The sequence below is a fragment of the Hylobates moloch genome, unplaced genomic scaffold, assembly GCF_009828535.3.
Source record: "Hylobates moloch isolate HMO894 unplaced genomic scaffold, HMol_V3 SCAFFOLD_4, whole genome shotgun sequence".
NCBI lineage: Eukaryota > Metazoa > Chordata > Mammalia > Primates > Hylobatidae > Hylobates > Hylobates moloch.
In genome coordinates, this window is record NW_026652279.1 from 21,645,366 (window position 1) to 21,667,799 (window position 22,434).

The window sequence follows — 22,434 nt, forward strand, 5'->3', positions numbered from 1 at the left end:
AAGTGTTGGAGAATTCCGTGTTTTTATTTATTGAAAGCACCGGAATCCCATAATCAAAGTCAGGGTATTTGGGGGATTGGAATCAATTAGAGGCATTACTGAATCCAGTCATCCCTGCCTCTCCTGCTTTAAGGTGAGGAAAATACCTTAGGTGTTTCCTGAGTTAGGTGACTTAGCCAAGATTGTACAGGTAGTTATTACAGAGACAGGACTAGAAACTTGGTCTTCAGAGGCAAGCGATTGCTTTTGGCAGTTTGGTGTGTATCTTTCCAGGATGTTTCCTATTCATTTGAAGGCATATAGGTGTATATTAAAACATACATTTTTATGAATTTTCTTAAACCTGTAATTATTCTTCTGCAATTTGGTTTTTTCACCTGACTCCTTTCTTAACCCATTTTTTGTTAATGTCAATAGCAAAATAATTAATAAACCATGGTATATCCAGGCAATGGAATATTATTCAGTGCTAAAAATAAATGGGTTATCAAGTCATGAAAAGACATGGAGGAAACCTACTAATCTATGATCTAGCTTTTTTCTGCATTTGAGGATTATTCCATAGTATGGATGTGCCAGAGTGTAATCAGCCATTCTCTGAATGACAAACATTCAAGCTATTTATTTTTTACCATCATGAGCAATACTGCAATTTACTTAACAAAAAATTTATACAGCTCTTACTTTTGTGCCCCATGCTATTCTGAATGCTGTACAAATATTAACCAATTTAATCCTTGTAACTGCATAAGGAGGCTTGTCTGTCTTATAGATGAAGAAACTGAGGCAGGAAGAAATTAAACCATCTTCTTAACATCACATGGCTCGAAGTCAGGATTTGCACGCAAGCAGTTCAGCTCTAGGGTCTGTGCTCCTAGACACTGCGTCGTGCTGTGTTTTAGCAGTGAGATCCTTCACCTAGCTCTTCATTCACATGTGCAAATATTAACTATGTGATGGGTAGCATAGAAATAGAATTATCAATGAAACATTTTTTCTAATTTAGTTTAAAAAACTATTGTTATTATTATTAGGTTTGCAACAACATTGATAGGACGGTACAGAGATTTCTCATATGTCCCTTCCCCTACTCCACAGCCTCTCTCACTAGTAACATCCCCCATCAGGGTGCTCAGCCTCTCTCTCTAGTAACACTCCCTATCAGGATGGTACATTTGTTACAATTGATGAACCTACCTAGACCCAGCAGTATCACCCAGAGACCATCATTTACGTTAGGGTTCATTCTCGAAGTCGTACATTCTACAGAGTTGGACAAATGTATAATCGGATGTATCTATAGATCACTGAAGTATCGTACAGAATAGTTTCACTGCCCTAAGAATCTCTGTGCTCCTCCTGTTTATTCTTCCCTCCCGTCAACACCTGGCAACTACTGATTTTTTTTTTTTTTTGTCTCCCTAGTTTTGCTTTTTCCAGAATGTGATAATGTTAGAATCTTCCACTAGGTAGCCTTTTCAGATTGGCTTCTTTCACTCAGTAATGTGCATTTAAATTTCCTCCATGTCTTTTCATGGCTTTATAGCCCATTTCTTTTTAGCACTGAGTAATATTCCATTGCCTGGATATACCATGATTTATGTATTCATTCACTTACTGAAAGATATGTTGGTTGCTTCCAAGTTTTGGCAATTATGAATAAGGCTGCTATAAACATCCCTGTGCAGGTTTTTGTGTGGACATATTTTTTCAGCTTCTTTGAGTAAATACCAAGGATATTCAGAGAAACTCTTTTGAGGAGAAATGGTCAAGCATTCAGGCACAAGATGGCTTTTGAGTGCTGATAATATTATCAGTGACTAGCCTTTACTTAACATTGTGCTGAATGTTTCGTATGCAGTCTGTCATTTAGTCCTCACAACACCTAGTCAGATAGCAACTTTTTACAGAAAGGACAATATAGTAAGATTTTTACAGCCCAATATCACCAATTTAGTGATTGACAATTGATGACTTGAGCCCAGAATCTCAACTCTTAATCACCGTATTAGTCTGTTCTCACGCTGCTAATAAAGACATACCAGAGACTGGGTAATTTATAAAGGAAAGAGGTTTAATTGAATCACAGTTCCACATGACTGGGGAGGCCTCACAATCATGGCTGAAGGTGAAGAAGGAAGCAAGATACATCTTACATGGTGGCAGGCAAGAGAAAGCATGTGCAGGGGAACTCTCCTTTATAAAACCATCAGACCTTGTGAGACTTATTAACTATCACGAGAACAGCATGGGAAAGACCCGCCCCCATGAATCAATTACCTCCTGCCAGGTCCCTCCCATGACAAGTGGGAATTTTGGGAGCTACAATTCAAGATGAGATTTGGGTGGGGACACAGCCAAACCATATCACTGTGTCATTCGCCACCTCCCATTTTTTTTTGTTTTTGCTATGTTGCCCAGGCTGGCCATGATAATTCCCTTTTGACTGTGTTCAGTTGGGCCTGCTTTTGATGAAATATTTTGGCTAAAGCTTTTGACAGACCTCTGAGTAGTGATCTGTGGCTTTCAAGCTTCAAGGATTATATATTTCTTTAGCACTTGGCATTGTTTGTAAACTAATTGTTTGAGGTTTCTTTTTCCTTCACATTATTTTTGCAGATTTTATACTTTTTTCCTCTATCAAAGTTATAGTGTAGGGATATGACTCAGAAGCCAGATGGGGGTAGGGGCGTTCCCAATTATTCTAAATGTAAATGTAATTAGAGTTTCATGTGGATGCATACCTCCTTTCTAAAAAAATATGGTTATTTTAGCACTCACTATAAATTCACTGGTATTCATAAATTTATGGTGAAACCCTCTAGTTACAAAATGAGTTTTATTACATCCACATAAGCTGCTTTTTAAAACCTCCTCCTTCACTTTCTTTCCACTTTCCTACAAGAACATCATTTGTCCCCTCAGAATAAGTTTATAAAAGTGTTTGGACCATTCTCAAACTGGCCAACTTCTCAATTCGGTTAAAAAAGTTGGAACATATGCTTAAGAATAGATGTTCTGAGTTGGAATTTCTTCCATCATTTGACAGGTTTAACATAATTAAGATGTAGGGGGAGAATCTTAATTGGACATACAGCTACCCAATAGAATGCCTGATATGATGAAGAGTTTGAAGAAAGTTAAGGACATACTAATGGCAAATAGTACAAGGAAAAATAAAAGCAATTAGAAACTCCAGGAAAAACTAAAACTGAGCTAAATTGAAATGTATTCATATTACATTATTTGAGAGGCATAGAAAAATATTTACATGGTTATAATATAAACACAATCAATTTATAGACAAATTACAAAGCTTGTGGTTATAAAACAGTAATGCTAATCAACCTTAATGATACAAAAGTAAAAATATAGACAATAGATTGTAAGGAATGGAAAGACGTGGAAAAATGAAGAGGGCTCTAATGATATCAAAGTTGGGCAGTTAAGAGTTATTGCAGGTGATGCAACAGGAATTAAAGGGACTACTTTTTAAAAAAATGAAAACATACATAGGCAAGGAAATAGCAATTTAATCTTTTTAAAAGGAAAATAATGACTAGGAAATAAAAGAACTATGAATATGTCTTCTCTGGAGAGGCATTTGGGAAAAGGAGCTCCTGGTGCAGGTACAAATCCAGAAAAATAGAGTGATACAATGATCCCCCAAGAACCCACTAGCCTTAACGGTATTCCACATTTTACCATTTTTGTTTCATCTGTGTTTTTTCTTTTTTTTTTTTTTGCTGGTATCTTAAAAAATTCAAATATCATGCCATTTGACTCCAGGTACTTCCAAATGCATCTCAAGAAAAAGGACATCTACTTGGATAACCACAATACCATTATCATACCTAACAAAACTAACAATTCCTTATTACCATATTGAATTTCATTTGATTGAAAAAATACTTTTTAATTTTAGTAGTAGTAGTATTATTTAGAGAGGGGGCCTTGCTCTGTTGCCTAGGCTGGTCTCAAACTCCTGGGTGCAAATGATCCTCCTGCCTTAGCCTCCTGAGTAGTTAACTACAGCATGTGCGACTGTGCCCACCTGAAAAAGTTTTTTTTTTTTTTTTTTTTTAAATAGTTAATACGTTCAAACCAGGTTCCAAACAAAGCCCCTTCTTGTTTATGGGTGTTATGTCTCTCTAGTCTCTTCTGAGTCTTTTAATTTTGAATAGTCCCCTTTCCCTTTTTATCATGCCATTGACTTACTGAATAATATTTGATGTTAAAAATGTGTGCATGCATTAATTTGATTAAAAATTTTCAAGAAGTTTTAATTTGCTTTTAAAATTTTAAGGGTTAAAAAGTATAGACAACTTTATATATTTTAAAAGTCTTATATTCTCTGTAAGCGTATTTTTATAAAAACTTGTTTTTAATGACTAAATTTAAACATCTCAGATGCAGGAACCTTTACATATCAGTTATTTTGGGCACAATTCTTTGCATGCCGAGATGAGTAAAAATAATTATTCTCTAGTATTTTTTAGTCTAATCAGAGAGGGCAGTTTGTGGACATGCCTGCCAAAGCATTTTGCCACATGGAAGTAATTATTTTTAAAGCTAATAGTTAATGGATTCCTTACTAGGAGCCAGCCGTTTTATTAAGTGTTTTAAATTATTTTTATCCATACCACACACTGTGGGAGAATCCATATAATCCACACAAGGAAACTGAAGCCCAGGGAGATTAGGTAACTTTGTGTAGGGTCACTTAGCTAGTAAATGACAGCCTGTATAGGAACAAGGTCTTTCTAATACCCTTAATCACTAAACTATATAGGGCCTCCCAATTTGACATGCTAGTCTCCCCTCCTAAGAGGCAGCATTATGTACTGGTTCAGAGCATGAGTTCTAGAGCCAGACTGCTTGGTTATGACTCTGGCTGTCCTACTAAATAGCTCTGTGACTTTGGGTGACTTGCTTAACCTCTCTATGTCTCAGTTTCCTCATCTGTAAAATGGAGAAAATAGTCCTGGCTCGTAAGATTAAATGGTTTCTTATTTGAAAAGACCTTGGAACAGTACTTGGTACGTCCATAAATTAAACAATGCTTAAGTAACTGCGGCACAGAAATACTGCATTTGGCATATACATGGATTGGTGGATGCACAGAGGGACAAACAAAAAGTAGGGAGCAAATTGTAGGCTACTTTTTCTTATATTTCACCAATAAAAGGTAAAGGCACTTCCCCCAGTTAATGTAATAAGGTTCTTTCTCAGGTCTCAGAATATTGTGTAGATTTTTTAAACAAAATTGTAATAAAATTTTATTGATGGTATACACATACATTATTTATTATTTTGTAGAGTTTTTAATGCTCAATGTTAATATCAACTTCCTGACTACTATTTTTAAAGAAAGAAGGAAAAACCAAATTGAATAGTATTTGTTTTTTCCTTCTTTCTTTAAATCATGTGTTTATGGAATAATCCAGAAGCATAAGAGGCGACTTTCGTGTTAAGCATAAGAGGTGACTTCCATGTTAAGCTTTCTTTGGAAGAAGAGAGAACTGGATTTGGATTTTTTCTTTCAAGGAGAAAGAAAAAAATGTTAGTCACATTACAGCCTTGAAAGAATCTTCTTGAACAGTTCTGGAGGAACAGATTAACTTTGGTGCATGTAGATACAGTAATTCAGCCTCTGCCACTTAATCTATCCCCAAGGTCTCATGGAGGGAAGAAATAGAGGTGACAGCGGCTTATTATAACATAACTGAGTGGTTAGTGAATGCTCTAGAACTCCTATCTTGGTTCGATTGGCTTTTTGTTGGTGTTCTTTTAACCTTTTGAATTTTGCTAAAGCATAGGTGCTTTGAATCCAGGATCATAGACAACTTGGAGGCCGATGAATTGATTTCAAGATGGCCTTTTGCTGCTTTGAGGATGCATGCTGATGACTTAGGTCCTGTGTTCATTGATTCTGCTGGAGATGTCCGTAGAATGAGGAGGAGAATCTTAGGTTTAATGTCTCCTGATTTATTTTTAGCAGCTGACCTGGTGAGCTGCGATTTGCTAATTGTCTGTATGTAGTATGTGTTTGTAAGTGCTGAGTCGTTTTAAATAAATAGTCTCATATGAAATGAGATACCTGCTTGGCCTAGTAGCTGATGCTTTCTGTAATTGATAATGACGAGAGTGAAATTCCATCTTAACAAATGCAGCAGCTGCCCTAATAAGGATGACGTGGAATTTCCCGTTGTCTACCTGTACTGTCCTAAAAATATACGACCAATTCCAGTGACTGATAATGATAATGTGACCGAGTGGTTAATAATGGCTCAAGAAATCCCAGCTTGATTTGACCAGCTTTCCAGTTTTTTTTTTTTTGGTGGGCGGGGGGTGGGGGGTTAAACCTGTTGACTTTTGCAAATACGTAATTTTATAGAATATGTGTCCTAAGAATGAAACTCACTACATTTCTAGGTTCAAACTTACTTTTTTGGGTCCAATGCTCAATATAGGATAAAAAAGAAGAGGAAAGGAGAAAATAAGAAAGAACGTATATTAGTTAACTTAACTGATTTTGGGATCTGGGTGGATTTTGGATGGTGTTGAATTGGCCTGGGGACTTCTTTATTATTTTTTTAAATCGTAACATTGGTTTGTAATATTCATGGTTTAGCCTGAATGACTTAAAGGATTTATTTTTTAATTTAACGTGGGTTAAAAGAACATGAGCAATAGACCTGCCAATAACTATTTTAAAATACAAACAGATAACTGTTTGTTTTGCTCAAAGGTCACATTGAGGATTCAGAGCTCATGACTCAGGATGGCTGTTTTTCTTAGAGGAGTCATTTAGACAAGTTGAATTGAATAGCTCCTAGGCCATTGACATTTATTCAATTTTGTCTTTAACATTTGTTTACTTCTTGAACCTGTAAAACAGGGGTGTCCAATCTTTTGGCTTCCCTAGGCCATGTTAGAAGAAGAAGAATTGTCTTAGGCCACACAGAAAATACACTAACAACAGCTTATGAGCTTAAATAAATAAATAAATAAATGAAAAAAAAATCTCATAATGTTTTAAGAAAGTTTACAGATCTGCGTTGGGCTGCATTCAAAGCCGTCCTGGGCCGTGGGTTGGACAAGCCTGCTGTAAAAGTTTGGAATTTAGATACAGCTCATCAAAATATCTTGCTATTCTAACAATAATTCTCAATTTCTATTTTTTGTAAGAAAAATTATTAGACAGTAATGTTAAGTTGCAGCAAGTAGGTTTGCATTTTGGATTATAATAGTCCCAATTTTATTAAAAGTTTGGCTTATGATAACCATAGGTTTCTTAATTTTAATTTTATTTATTTTGTTTGCACATACTATTTTACTGATAGTATGTGCAAAAAGATAGTGAGTGAAGCAGTTGGACTAATTGTTTACACTAAGATTACTTAGGAAGGACTATCTGGCATGTTTATATTACATTGAACAAATTATTTATAGTAGGGATCATTTAAATATGCATTACCAATATCTTAGGTTTTAGATTTGCCAACCCTGTGTGTTGAGATTTTCCAGGATCTTATAATTGTACCGGCTAGTGGTTCTCCCTTGAATAAACTGCAAGACTTTGCACTTAACTAAAAATGATTCACCTTGGACGGTGGTCGCATTCATTAAAAAAAAAAATCAAGTGCATGCAGTGCACTGTGCAGCATGCTAAGCACTGGAGATAGTGTTGAGTGAGACAAATGTAGTCTCTGCCCCCATAGAACTTACATTCTAGTGGAGTGAGACAGACACCAAGAAGCAAACAATATGTAATGAACAAGATTACATCAGAGTGATAAACACTGGAAAGAATATAAAATAAGAAGGATGTGATGCAGCATGACTGGGGGTGGGATGGGTGGGCCAGCACTAGATAGGGCAGTTAGGGAAATCTTCTGGAGGAGGTAACATGGAGGTTGACACAAGTTTAGGAAGAGCTGGCCACGTGTATCTTTGGGGACACAGTATGCTAGCATCAAGAACACCAAGGGTAAAAGCTATGATGTAGGTACGTGCAATGTTGGAGAAACAGTAAGAAAGCTGAACAGCAGGGAGCCAATTGGTGTGTCTTGGCCCATGCACACCTCAGGGAGCAGTCAAGACCATGTAAAAATTAATTTGTTGGCTGAATGTCACACCTGTAATCCCAGCACTTCGAAAGGTCAAGGCAGGAGGATTGCTTGAGCCCAGGAGTTCAAGACCAGCCTGGGCAACATAGGGACACCCTACGTCTACAAAGAATAAAAAAAATTAGCTGGGCATGGTGATGCACACCTGTGGTCCCAGCTACTCGGGAGGCTGAGGTAGGAGGATTTCTTGAGCCTGGGAGATCGAGGCTGCAGTGAGCTGGGATCACACCACTGCACTCCAGCCTGGGTGACGGAACAAGACCCTGTCTCAAAAAAAAAAAAAAAAAAAAAAAAAGCAATTTGTCCTCTCTGTATGCATATTGAGAATTATTACGTAAGTTGGGTTTTTATTAGCCACATGAAGTTTGGGTGATAAAAATTTGATTTCCTACCAAATTGCAGAGTACGTGTTTCTGGTACCCTGAGTTGTGTTGATGTTCAGGGCTCCCTTTACTCTCTCTTTGGCATCAAGATTAAACGGTGCTACATTTTTTCATGTGGTATTTTTGAGTACCTGTGACCCCACAGACCAGTGTGCTTGTGTGCAGGATTTGGTGGGTTCATGTTTGTTTATTAAACAAAACTAATCGTGTATAGAGGTTTTATTTGTTTGCTAGGGTTGCTGCAACAAAGTACCACAAGCTGAATGGCTTGAATGACAGAAATTTATTGTCTCACCTAAATTAAAGTGTCAGCTGGGTTGGTTTCTTTTCTTTTTTTTTTTTTGAGACGGAATCTCACCGTGTCGCCCAGACTGTAGTGGTGTGATCTCGGCTCACTGCAACCTCCACCTCCGGGGTTCAAGCGTTTCTCCTGCCTCAGCCTCCTGAGTAGCTGGGATTACAGGTGTGCGCCACCACACCTGGCTAATTTTTGAATTTTTGTAGAGACGGGGTTTCACCATGTTGGTCAGGCTGGTCTCGAGCTCCTGACCTCAGCTGATCCACCCGCCTCGGCCTCCCAAAGTGCTGAGATTACAGGCGTGAGCCACCACACCCGGCCTGGATTGGTTCCTTCTGAAGGCGTAGGAAGAAATCCCTTATGCCTCTTGCCTAGCTCCTGGTGGTTGGCGGGCAGTCTTTGGCATTCCTTGGCTTCTGCTGTATTTCTTCTGCCTTCATGTTTGAGTGTGTTCTTTGTGTGGGTGTGAACTTCTCCAAATTTACCCTTTTTATAAGAATCTAAGTCATGTTGGAATAGGTCCCACCCCACTCCAGTATGACCTCAACGAATGACATCTGTAATGAACTAATTACCAAATGAGTCACGTTCTGCATGTTTTTGTCCTCCTGAAATTCCTATGTTGAAACCTGATAACCAAGGTAGTGTTAGGAGCTGGGGACTTTGAGAGGTGATTGGGATTAGTGCCCCCTTGTTCCTCCCACCATGGGAGGACACAGCAAGAAGGTGCCATCTGTGAACCAGGAAGTGGGCCCTCACCTGACTCCTAATCTGCTGGCATCTTGATTTTGGAATTCCAGGCCTTCAGAACTCTGAGAAAGCATTTCTGTTGTTTATGGGCCACTTAGTTTATGATATTTTGTTATAGCTGCCTGAACTGTCTAAGACACTTTCTGAGCTACTGAGGGTTAGGACTTCAACATGGGAGTTTAAAAAAGGGGTTTTCCAGCGCTAGACAAATTCTAAAAGAGCTGTAACACTCAGCATAGGAATTTTACAGTGGGGACACAGTTCACCTCATAAAAGAGGTGCATATAATTTGGCTAAATTCATTGTCTCTCACAATTGAAAATATGGACAATACCTGCAAACATTTTGAAGCTGTTTAACCCATTTTTTGCTCAGACACCTGGAAGCCACGGCCCCTTTTTTGTTTAATAACAGCTGGTGTGTACTGAGCATTGGTAGGCTCCTCTGTGATAAGATCTTGAATGTGTCACCTTATTGATTCCTCATAAGCACCCCCTGGAGTTTGTTCTGTAAGCAGCCTCACTTGAGGGAACTGAGGCTTAGTTCCAGAAAGAACCTTCAGCTCATTATCACCGCAGCCCTAGTTTCAGCATTATTTTTCTTACTGCTAGAGTTGATAGAATAGTCACAACCACTAGCACTGGAGCCTGCCGTAGCCACTAATAGCACCTCCACGTAAAAGGTTTCTCATTGTGGGGTTAGTTTCTTATCTTCCTAATTCTACCACCTGGTCCATTCAGTGCCTCCCTTGTTCTTTATCCCTGAAAGAGCTTATGTAATATGCAGCAGTACTGAGAATATTAATTAGTTAATATTTGTGAAGCACTTTGAGGATGAAAAGCTCATGAACACTGAAATTAAATTTTGCCTCCTGGTGCCAAGAAATAAACAGTCTTTCTCCTTCCTGGCTGGGGTCAGCATCTCCCCTTGGCCCGCAGGAGAGTGTGTTCCCACAGAGAGCAGGCTGTATTGATTGTCTCCCCAAGACGAAGGTCGGAATGGCTACCAATTCTCTTTTGAACTAGATTGGATTCTGCAAACAATTGAATAGCTGACTCTATGCTAAGTGGAAATGTGATTGATATTGAAACAGAATTAAAATTTCAACTTCTAGGGAATTAAATTGAGCGCAACTTCAGAAGTTTGGAGATGAATGTCCAAGTGGTTTGAAAAGCAATTTTCATGTTCCACTAAGTATATTAACATCAAAAGCGATATTGATGTGTGAGAACATTAGGCTGCAGTTGTTTCCTTGTCCTTTTCATTTATTGCCATTTTGATCTAAGGTTTGTGCCAGGAAGTTCAGCTTCACTCCTAATGAATCTGAGTGGCGTAATGCTGGCCCCGTCTTGCCCATTGCTTTTCCTGTTAGCCAAATCCCTGTACGATGAGCTGTAACATATCCTCAAATGAACTGCATAAAAGTATGTTGGAGATGGAGAGATCTATAAATTCAGAGAACAAATAAATCAAAAAGTCAATGACTTGTAAGAATTTGTAAGCCAAATTCAGAGCCAATTTGGAAACTGAACCTCAGATTTTTCCAAGGCTGTATTCGTTCCTTCCCCTGTTGGATAGATCTTCTAAGAGCCACCCTCAACTCGTGAGTCTGATGATTGCTTTTCAGATGGACAGTTACCTTAATGAACTCTGACTTTATGTATAGAGTAGTAGTTTGTTGCACAGGAGTTGTTTTCCCAGAATGTATTGACCTTTATTCCAGTCTCTACTATGAGCAAACCTCTATCTGTTGAATCAGCTCCTAGAACCTCAGCTCTGAATAAATAAAGAGCTTACAGGTAAGGAATAGGTGGGTAAGTTCAGCCAAGTAAGGCCAGATAGAATTAGAGTTCAGAGCCAGGTCAGAGTTGAGAGTGCAGAGAAATAGCCAGGACTATTTGGCCCAGGATGCCTGAATGGGTACACACACACACACACACACAGTAAAACACCCTGCAAAAATAGAGGTGTTTCCCAGGTTCCTAACCTCCTGAATGCAATGCAGATTCTTTCGTCCACCTTCCCTTCATTGTTCCCGTACAACTCTGGCCTGTAATCAGCCCAAACTGGGCCTGGGCCTTGGCCACTACTAGATATTCTGTTGGCACCAAGAGTAGTCAGGACCAGTTTTCCCTCTCTTAATTTCCTCCTCAGGAGAGTTGAGTGTTTATCATATTCTCTTCTTTTCCTCTTCTTTCTCTGTTCAGCTTAGGCAATCTTCTGTTCCGCAGTCTTTCTCCTAGGTGTGTATCTTGAGAGGTAATGCAATGTAGGTTAAGACTGCCTGAGTTGAATCCTGGCAGTGCCACTTACGACTTGTATGACCTCAAGAAAGACATTTAATCTCTTTACCTCAGTTTCCCCATCTGTAAAATGGGGATAATAATACCTATTTCAGTGGAATGTTGAGAGTTAAACAAGTTGATATGTGGAAAGCTCGTAGGGTGTGGTCTGTAATGTGTTCAATTAGCATTAATTGAAAAGAAGTGTTGTCTTCCCTTCAATTCTTACCTGGGTAACCCTGGACAATTTCATACTTTGTTATCACTATTTTTCTTTTGCTCTTACCCTTTCTTATCCATTCCTGTAGCACTAGTGATCCGGAGAAAAGAAGTGATTGCTAATAGAGTAATACCTTGTTGAATTTGTGTAATGTTACAGGTTGGAGGGGGGAAGATAAAGCCTAAGAAGACCAATTCCTTTTTTCTTGCAACTTAAATTGTTGTAGGAAAGGAGACATGTTGATAATCGTTTGCAATATAACATAGAACACGCTAGACTCCAAGTCCAAACTGAGATTAGAGATAGGCAAATGAAGATGATAGGCAACCATGTGCAGTGGGCTTGGGGGCTGGGGTGGGTCATGGAGGGCTTTACGGAGGAGGTGACACTTGAGCTAGTTTTGTTTGTTTGTTTTTTGAGACAGGGTCTTACTCTGCCATCCAGGCTGGAGTGCATGGTGCCATCTTGGCTCACTGCAACCTCCTCCTGGGCTCAAGTGATCCTCCCACCTCAGCCTCACGAGTAGCTGGGACTACAGGCATGCGTCACCACACCCAGCTAATTTTTTTGTACTTTTAGTAGAGGTGGAGTTTCACCATGTGTCCAGGCTAGTCTTGAATTCCTGAGCTCAAGTGATCCACCTGCCCTGGCCTCCCACAGTGTGGGGGTTACAGGTGTGAGCCACTGTGCCCCGCCTTGAGCTAGTTCTTAAAGGTGTGAGAGGTTCAATGATAGATACTATCAACACTCCCAGTAAGTCAAATAATTAAGGTGAGAGTGCTGCTCAATAGATTTATCAGGTATTTATCCGATATGTGGTCACTGGAAATCTATGCCAAAGTTGGTGCAGTGGGGTGGGGATGGGGGAGCCTGAAGGCGCAGACCTGAGAAGAGAAGGAGATTAAGAGTCTGTGATTTTTACATAGTTGGGCCCTGGAGGCCAGGATCATTACATAGAGTTTGTGTTAAAACTTTCTGGTAGCTAGTGATGTTGTTTTGGAGAACCTCAGAAGACAAAATTAAAAACTTTGATGGGAACTGAGACAAAGTAAAAACTAGGCATACTCTATTGCTGAGATCCTTACTGTCTTTTAGGACTACATGCTTTCATCTTTTTCTATTTTAACTTCTCTTTTATTCTTCTCCCCTTTGCTCACTCCACAGAGCTTTGCTGAACACCTATTATGTGCCAGGTGCAGGGGATCCCAAGTTGGGTTAAGGCATTATTTCTTCCCTGGAGCTAACCTCATCCAAAAGGGGAAGATAGTTGTGTGAAGAACTAATTGACAGTGTGAAGTGTGGCTGGTAATATAGGGAGCTGTGTGGGAGGAGGAGGTGTGTCTGGGCTATGAAGGCAGGGATGGCTTCAAGATCTTGAAGGTCTTGCCACACGGGTAGATAGTGACCAGGTAGACAGAGGCACTCCAGCAAAGGTAACGCAGCCTGCAAAACCAAGGAGATATGGAAGGCCATAGTTTGAGTAAGGAATGAGCCATGTTGTGAGGCTGGAATAGAGGGAGCCAGGTGTCAGGTGGATATGGTTCCAGATGAGGCTGAAAATGTTGATGAGGGCTCTATGAGTGTATTAGGCTTTTCTTGCATTGCTATAAAGAAATACCTCTGAGACTGGGCAATTTATAAAGAAAAGAGGTTTAATTGGCTCACAGTTCTGCAGTCTGTATAAGCATGGTGCTGGCTTGTGCTCAGCTTTTGGGGAGGCCTCAGGGAAATTTTAGCCATGGTGGAAGGTATGTCACATGGCAAAAGCAGGAGCAAGAGAAGAATGGGGAGGGGGTCACACGCTCTTAAACGACCAGATCTCTAGAGAACTCATTCCGTTCATCACCTCCCAGCAGGCCCCACCCCTCACACTGAGGATCACATTTCAGCATGAGATTTGGGTGAAGACAAATATCCAAACTCTCTGAATGGGGCAGGTTCTTTTATGCTCTCTTCAAGGCACATGGACTTTTATCTTGTAGAATCCAGGGGGATCCCATGAAAGTTTTTAAGCTGGAAGGTGACATCATTAAATTTGCCTTATTTTTATTTTAAAGAAAGTTAATTTTGGTGACAGTGTGGAAGATGTGTTTCCTTATATTTGGCCATATAAAATATAAAATTTGATTTTTAAAACATTTTAAAACAGTTTCTAGTATTCTAACAGTATAACAGTATGTTTATAGATTTATAAACAAAGGACATTTTGTGTTTTTATAAGTCAAGTCATTTTTGTGGCTACATTTTCAATGGAAAAATGAATATTGAGCGTCAACAAATGAAACGTTGTGTGACAAGCTTGTGCATTGCCGATCCTCTGTGTTGGCCTCATCCATAAACTAAAGGCTCTTAAACTCAAATCTCTGATGCCTTTTAGAAATGCCTTTTACTTTCTTTTTGTGTAGTCAGAGGGATCATGGAACCTATGATCTAAAAACTGGGAAGCAATGATGCCATGTGTTTGCAAGCATAGGTAACCCAGCTGTTTTAGAGATGTCTTTAAAAGGGTACATGAGTGTTTTGGTATTTGAGAACAGATCTTCCAGCTTGTCATGGGAGTTGCATAGTTTTAGAAATCATTCCTTAACCTTAAACTTTGTTCACATTGAACTCTAGAATAGCAATGGTTTTTGAAGACTAGTCGTTGAATGCGTTTATGCATATTTAATTTTTTTGAATGGCTATTAAAGACCTAAGACAATTATATTCAGGTTCAAGGAAAGAACTTCTTGTGGGAATTTAACATTTTTAAATTGTTGGTTGGTGGAGGGCTGGTATTTACTGATATTCTTGAGTTAATGAGTCCCAAGTATAATAGCCACAATTGTGCTGCCCTTCACTTTGGAGAATTGCATGTTTTTACACTTATACTTTGAGGCTTACTATTTCAGTGTAGAAAACAAATGTAGTTGCTGAAAGAAAATGACTAGATTTCAAACTTTATCTGAGGCAAATGTGAGGTCATTAGTTAGACTTCTTTCAAACTTCTCAAGTTCCTAAGCCTCGTGATATTATCAAATTAAAAGGACAGACTATTGAAATGTTAATTTCAGTTCATCATGCATGTTTGCACTTCTCATAAAATAGCCATTTCTGTGTTAAAAATTTCTTATAATCTGTGAATAGCATTTAAGAAAGCAATGCGAATGTGAGTATATTTAAAATCATCCTCTAAGTAATGCTTTTGGAAGCCAGTGTACGGTCTGACCTAACAAGTACAAGTAGACCATGTAACCACTCATTGAAGATGAATGATGTTTTTATGCTACAAGAATTAAAGACTGTTTCTTAAAGGAAAAAAAGAGACTACTTTTTTAGTTTTTAACCACCTGTACAGCAAATCATGAATAGGAGAATCTGAATGCCTGATAGCCTTCTGTATTATTTTGCTTATTTATATATTTATTTTACAATAAACCTTAAAATGATATTTAATTCTACAGTAGCTGTGGATAGATCAACCGCATTCTGTATAATCTAGATTTTTTTTAAAGCTCCCTTTTCTTGCCCTGTCAATACTTTCTGTCCATATTTGGCCGTTTTGGGGAGCCAAGTTGTTCCCACGTATCAGTGGTGATAACTGGATAAGAAAAAAGTTGATCAAATCCAAGTGTGTTTTTATATATGATGCATCAGTTATCTTTGCCACATAGCAGTTCTAAAACCTCAGGCAGACACAACAAGAAGTGTTTTTTGCATGTGTGTCTGTGGTCACAGAGGTTCTGCTGATCTTGGATGAGCTTGCCCATAGGCCTGAGGGTTGGCTTGCTGTTGGACAGAGTGAGGTGACTGAATGACTTGGCTCTGCTCCATCTGGCTCTCATTCACCAGCAGTTGTGGCAATGACAGTGGCTCTGGAGAGCAAGCCCAGTGCACAAGTCCATGAAGCCTTTGTTTGTGTCATATCTGCTGACCAAAGCATGTCTCTTTGGGCTGAGTCCAAAATCAAGGGGCAGAGCCGGCCAGCCCACCTATGGTAAATTGGCATTACAAAGTTTCATGTCAGAGGGCATGGATACAAGGAGGAGTGAAGAGCTGGGGCTAAATGATGCAGTTCACCACATAAGATTTAGAATTTTTATTGATAACAACTAATTTCACTTCTTTTTCTTTTTTTCTCTTCCCTTCTCTTCTCTTCCCTTCTCTTCTCTTCTCTTCTCTTCTCTTCTCTTCTCTTCTCTTCTCTTCTCTTCTCTTCTCTTCTCTTCTCTGTTTTTCTTTTCTTTCTTTGGAAAGGGTCTTGCTCTGTCACCCAGGCTGGAGTGCAGTGGCATGATCACAGCTAACTGTAGCCTTGACCTCTGGGGCTCAAGCGATCCTCCCACCTCAGTCTCCCAAGTAGCTGGGACTACAGGCACATGTTAACACGCCTGGTTAAGTTTTTAAAATTTTATGTAGAGTTGCTACATTGCCCAGGCTGGTCTCGAACTCCTGGGCTCAAGCAATCCTCCTGCCTGGGCCTCCTAAAGTGCTGGGATTATAGGTGTGAGCCACCACACCCGGCCTGATTTCACTTCTTACCTACCACATGTGTTGTCTCCCTTCTTTAGGCCTTCATCAGGGAATATTTGGGGGTAAAGAACAGAAACCCACTCAAGTTGCTTGAAGATTACCATAAACAGAACAGGGAAGCTCACAGGCCTATAAAAATAGGAAACCTGGAATGGGCAGGTCTCACCAGAATTGGGACTGCTAGATGTTAGGGAGACTTTGAGACCCTTCTTTCATCTCTGCTCCTCTGTTTCTCCCACTCTGCCCCCCACCCCCAACTCTTGTGACCCTTTGTGGCTACATCAATTTTAATTTTATGCAGTTTTGTGGCTCAAGCACCTACTATGAATTTAGGGATATGAATTAGACCTCACTGTCTGAGTCTAATTCATATCCCTAAATCCTAGCTCATGGATTAGTTATTCCTAAGTCTACTTGTGAGTCTCCTAGGGCTGAGTGCTCAGTCTTCATCTCTTTCTTTACTTTGCTTATTGAGCTGGTCCAGTCCTATGACTTTAAATGCTGTCTTGATGCTGATGACTCATAAGTTTCTGTCTTCAGCCTAGACTTCTCCCTTGAACTCCAGACTCACATACACTACATCCTACTCCACATATCCATTTGGATATATCTCATCGGCGTCTCAAACTTATACCCAACATAGACCACTTGATTTCCTCCTCATAAATGGCCTCTCCCAGTCTTTTCTCAGTAAATGGCAATTTCATTTTTCCAGTTATTTAAACCTTGGAATCAAATCCTTGGTTAAATAATAATGCTTTAAAATTATATGCATATATTATAGTTCTAATATAATACATATATTATAAAAGAAAGCAAATTTGAAAGCTTCATGTGACACTGATTAAGTAAAATAGATCTTTAATGTCTTGCTAATTAGGATGCTTCGTATTTTTATTTACTAATATCACAAGCATAATAGATAATGTGAGTTTCGTATTTTAAAAATTGTGGTAAAAACACCTAATACAAAATTTACCATCTTAACCATTTTTAAGTGTAAAGTTCAGGAGTGTTAGGCATATTCACATTGTTGTGAGACAGATATCCAGAACTTTTTCATCTTGCAAATCTGAAATTCTGTTCACACTAAACAATAAGTCCCCTTTTCCTGCTCTTCCCAGACCCTAGTAATACCATTCTATTCTACATTCTGGTGTCTATGAATTTGACTACTTTAGATACCGCATATAGCTGGAGTCATATTTTATTTGTGTTTTTGTGACTGGCTTATTTCACATAGCAGAATGTCTTAATAGTTCATCAGTGTTGTAGCATGCAACGTGATTTCCTTCCTTTTTAAGGTGAAATAATACTCCACTGTATGTGTACACCATGTTTGGTTTATCCATTCATTTATCAGTGGGCATCTGGGTTGCCTCTACCTTTTGAAGATTGGGATTAGTGCCGCTATGACTGTGGATGTGCAAATCTCTTTGAGACCCTGCTTTTAATTTCTTTGGCTATATACCAGAACCGGAATTACTAGATTATATAGTAGCTCTACTTTTAATTTTTTGAGGAAACTCCATATTGTTTTCCATTACAGTTGTTTCGTTTTATAATCTCACCAACAGTGTACAAGGGTTCTAATTTCTCCACATCTATCTAAACCTCGGAGTCTTTTTTTTGGCTTCTTTATTTCATGCCCTAATCTAGTCCATCAGTAAATCCTCTTGACTTATAATATTTGAAATATATCCTACATCTGACTGCTTCTCATCTATCACTGTCACCTTTTTCTGAGTCACCATTGGCTCTTGTCTGGACCATGATACTAGTCTTCTAAGTGGTCTCCTGGTCTCAATCCTTGCCCCCTTACAGTCTGATCTCCATAGAACAACCAGAGTAGTAATTTAAGAATATAAGCTACATATTGTCATTCCTCTGGCTTAAAACTTTGTAATGACTCCCATCACACACTGAGGATAAAATTCAAAGTTGTTTCCTTGGTTTATAATGTCTTAAAAATTCTCATTCCTTTGCTTGCTTGGCTTCAGACACACTGGTTTTTGTACTTGCCGCAAACACACTAAGATTGTCCCTGCCTCAGGGCCTTTGCACTCGATGTTTCCTCAACCTGGGTGGCTGTATTCACAGACATTTGCCTTTCACAGAAGCCTTTCCAAACAGCATCTCTAAAAAGGTACTCACTGTCAACTCTTTCTATTCTCTTACCCTACTTTCTTTTTCTCTGCACACTTGCCACTTTCTGACATCATATTGTATTTATTTGTGACTTTCTTATGGCTGTTTCCCCCAGGAGAATGTAAACACCATGAATACAGGGCTTCTATCTCAGCATCTGAAAGAATGTCTGATACTTAAAAGATGCTCAATAAATATTTGTGGAATGAGTGTGTAAAATAATATTTTGTAGCCTTGTATCTAATCAGCTTTGGCCATGGCGACAGAGGTACCCCATGTACACATGGCGCCTCAGGTGGGGGTGGTTGCTCAGGAGAATGCTGTAATCTGTCTACCATTTCTAGCCAATTTCCCCAGCTAGAAATAATTTATGGGCTATTATTGTTCATGAGGTCTAAGTGGGAAAGTATAGATGCCTCATCTTCTTTTTTTTTTTTTTTTTCAGCCTCTTATTGAAAAAAACAATTCAGGGATTGATGGGAATTATTTGCCTCTGCCTTTTGGCCCCAGATCATCCTTCCTGAGTCTTGGCTGCTCCTTATTACCTGCAGTCACATTTCCTGTTGTAATGTGAGGGCAATGCTTCATTTGCACAATGAATGCCGGAAATGGATTTTAAAGCATTATAAAGCAAAGCCAGAAATTCCTCCTGCAGGGGAGATGGTTGGTTGACAAGTCTCTGAATTATATAATAGAATCTCCTCTTACTCTCCTTGTAAAATTTACCAAAATATCAAAAAACAATGGGCTTTTCTTCCCAGTTTGTTTGGGATCATACTGGCATCCTCCTGTACTTTGGGGCTCCGGGATTAGAATCATGTATAACAGCTTTGTTTTCCCCCGGCTGGGTTTATGATGAAGTTGTTCTGATGGAAACAGTCAGTTAATTCTAAAGGATCTGCACACGCTTGCTGAGCAGAGTACTTCTACCTTAAATGGTCTTCCATGCTGTGGGAGAGAGCTTCTGATGCGTCAGTCACAGTGATATAGGATTGGAACATCAATTTTGCCTGTTCACACTGCCTCATGGCCTAGAGAAGTCTATTTCAGTCTTACTAGTCTGTTAGAAGCAACAATAATTAAAATGGATCTGCAGGCTTCTAGGGTCTTTGGATAGGTAGCCAGAGGTCTATCAATTGCAAGAGATTCAAAGATGATTGCAAATGCAGTCTGAGGGACACTCCCTGAGGCACTCCTAGAGTACAAGTGATGTTTGGCTTTTTGTACTGAATGGTGCTTACATATGCATGTACCTTTATGAAAATTCAGGTTCTCTACTTATGATTTCTGTACTTTTCTTGCAAATATGTTATATTTTAGTGAAAAAGACTTTCTTAGGAAAACAAACCCACCATAGTTTCTACCTGCAAGAAGATCTCCTGGTGGAGGTATTCAAATAGAATATCACACAGTCAACTTAGTGCCAAGATTAAACAAAGCGTATTATGAGAGCACAAATAAAAGAGATCACACTCATCTTTGGGGGAGGATAGAGGAAAACCAGAGAGAAGGTTTCAATGGGATTTTTCTATCATCTTTTCCTGGCTTCCTCCATATAGAATAAGGATTTATATGAGGAAGCCAGAGTAAATGGGTTGAATCCTGATTCTGTGGTAGCATGCTTGGAAGTTAAAATATGCTTGGAAGATAAAATATTGCCTTAAAAAGAAGAAAATTTATTAAATATCATCACCCTCAGGGACTTTGTTGATGGTTGTCTCTCCAGACCTGTCTCACTGTTGGCATGGATAGCTAGATTGATGAATGACTAAGAGCTGAAACACAAGACTGTGTATTTCTCATCAATCTGTTTTGTTATTGTGAAATATTTAATATTATTAAGGGCTGGCAGTGACCCTGTGTTGGAGGAGGGTAGGGTGTGTTTGTGTAAGAGCAGTGAGAAAGTAATGGCTAAAAAAAGTTGATGTCTTTTTAAAAAAAAAAAAAAATGTTGCCAGCAGCTGGATGCAGTGTCTCATGCCTGTAATCCCAGCACTTTGGGAGGCTGAGGCAGAAGGATCGCTTGAGGCCAGGAGTTCAAGACCAGCCTGGGCAATATAGTGAGACCTCATCTCTACAAAAAATAAAAAATTATCTAGGCATGGTGATGCATGCCTGTAGTCCCAGCTACTTGGGTAGTTGAGGAAGGAAGATCGCTTGGGCCTGGGAGGTCGAGGCTGCAGTGAGCCATGGTCATGCCACCACACTCCAGCCTGGGTGGCAGACTGAGATGCTGTCTCAAAGAAAAAAAAAAGAAATGTGGCTGGTGATAAGAGATTTATAGTCTAATGAGGCACAAAGTCGTTTTATTGTTTCTTTATAATGAATGAACAAAATCATAATAGGCAATAATTAATATAGCAAGCATTACAAGGTGGTATAAAATGAATTTCTCTACTGTTAAGTACGTTGAGCTCATAGAAGGAACTGATGGATAGGGAATGGAACTGATGGGCGATTGGAGTTGTTAGAGTAGATAGTACTCAAATCGGCCTTTGGACAAATAGGTTGGAACCAGACCTGAACGTGCATAAGAATATCTTGGTAACAAGTTAAAAATGTAGATTCCTGGGTCCAACCCCCAGATTCTGTGGGTCTGAGGTGAGGCCTGGGGTTATGGATCTTCACAAAGAGGTTTACGTGTAGGTGGTTCAGACAATACCATGAGAAGTGATGACTAGGAGTCTTGGTAGGGAGAGAGGGCAGGATTGGTGGAAGGCAAATGCTTGGAAGTAAAAAATGATAGCATTCAGTGAAGAGGCAGACTCATTCCTGAGACAGAAAAAGAAAATTTATCTAGAAACAATAAATATGCCAGGCAGCTCCTAGCGTTGGAGGGACCGATGGCAAAACGGGTCATGGCAATGGAGCCCATTATCCATGGAATGCTACAATCTATAGCTAATGTTTTTATTTGCAGGTGCCTTCAGAATGAAGTCAATATTTAAATGAAAATATCATTCTTGAATAATTTGCACCTTGACATGTGGAGGCTGGAACATATCTTAAAGGTTATTTTCCTATTCAACCCTGTCATTTAAGAGAAAGGAATGGGAGGTAATAACTCATGAGGGATCAGCTGAGATTGGGCTGAAATTCAGAGATTTCCCAAAGGGTCATAAACACTTGTTTGTTTTTTCATCAAAACTTATTAAGCACTTCCTCTAAACACCCAGTCCTGGGCTAGACCCCGGGATCCTGCTGAAAAGAAGAAAAAAATCAATACAGCCTTGCCTTTGGGAGTTGACAATCTAATGAAGGTGTCAGTTGTAGAACAAGTATGGGAATTTTTCCTACAATGAATTGTGTTCCCCACGCTGCCAGTTATATGTGGTAGAGTTGCGTTCCACAGACCCCCCTAGTGAATACACTTTTATTGAAATGAGGGCCCTGGGCACATGATGACACATGATGGCACGTGACGAGCCACATGGCTCTCTGTGCACCTGCAGTGTTTGAGTGGCAGCTTGTTAGTTGGCCCTGAGTTCTTTCATTGAATGCAATCTGCTGTGATTTATTTGGATCGTGTACAGCAGTGCTTTTTAAACTTTAATTTGCAAGGCCATCACCCAGGGCTCTTGTTAAAAATGCAGATTCTGTGGGTCTAGAATAAAAACTGAGGTGCCCTGTATTTTCACCAAACTTCCAGGGATGCTGATGTTGCTAGCTGGTGAACCATACTGACTAGCGCTAGATGTCTGGAGAGAGC

General features: G+C 39.4%; 1 protein-coding gene and 1 pseudogene across 10 annotated transcripts in view; one reads left to right on the forward strand and one right to left on the reverse strand.

Annotated features, from left to right (window-relative positions):
• Positions 1–22,434, forward strand: part of ITPR1 (inositol 1,4,5-trisphosphate receptor type 1) — a 363,343-nt gene that overhangs the window by 70,095 nt on the left and 270,814 nt on the right. The window lies entirely within an intron of this gene.
• Positions 9,750–9,795, reverse strand: LOC116467677 (U7 small nuclear RNA; annotated as a pseudogene).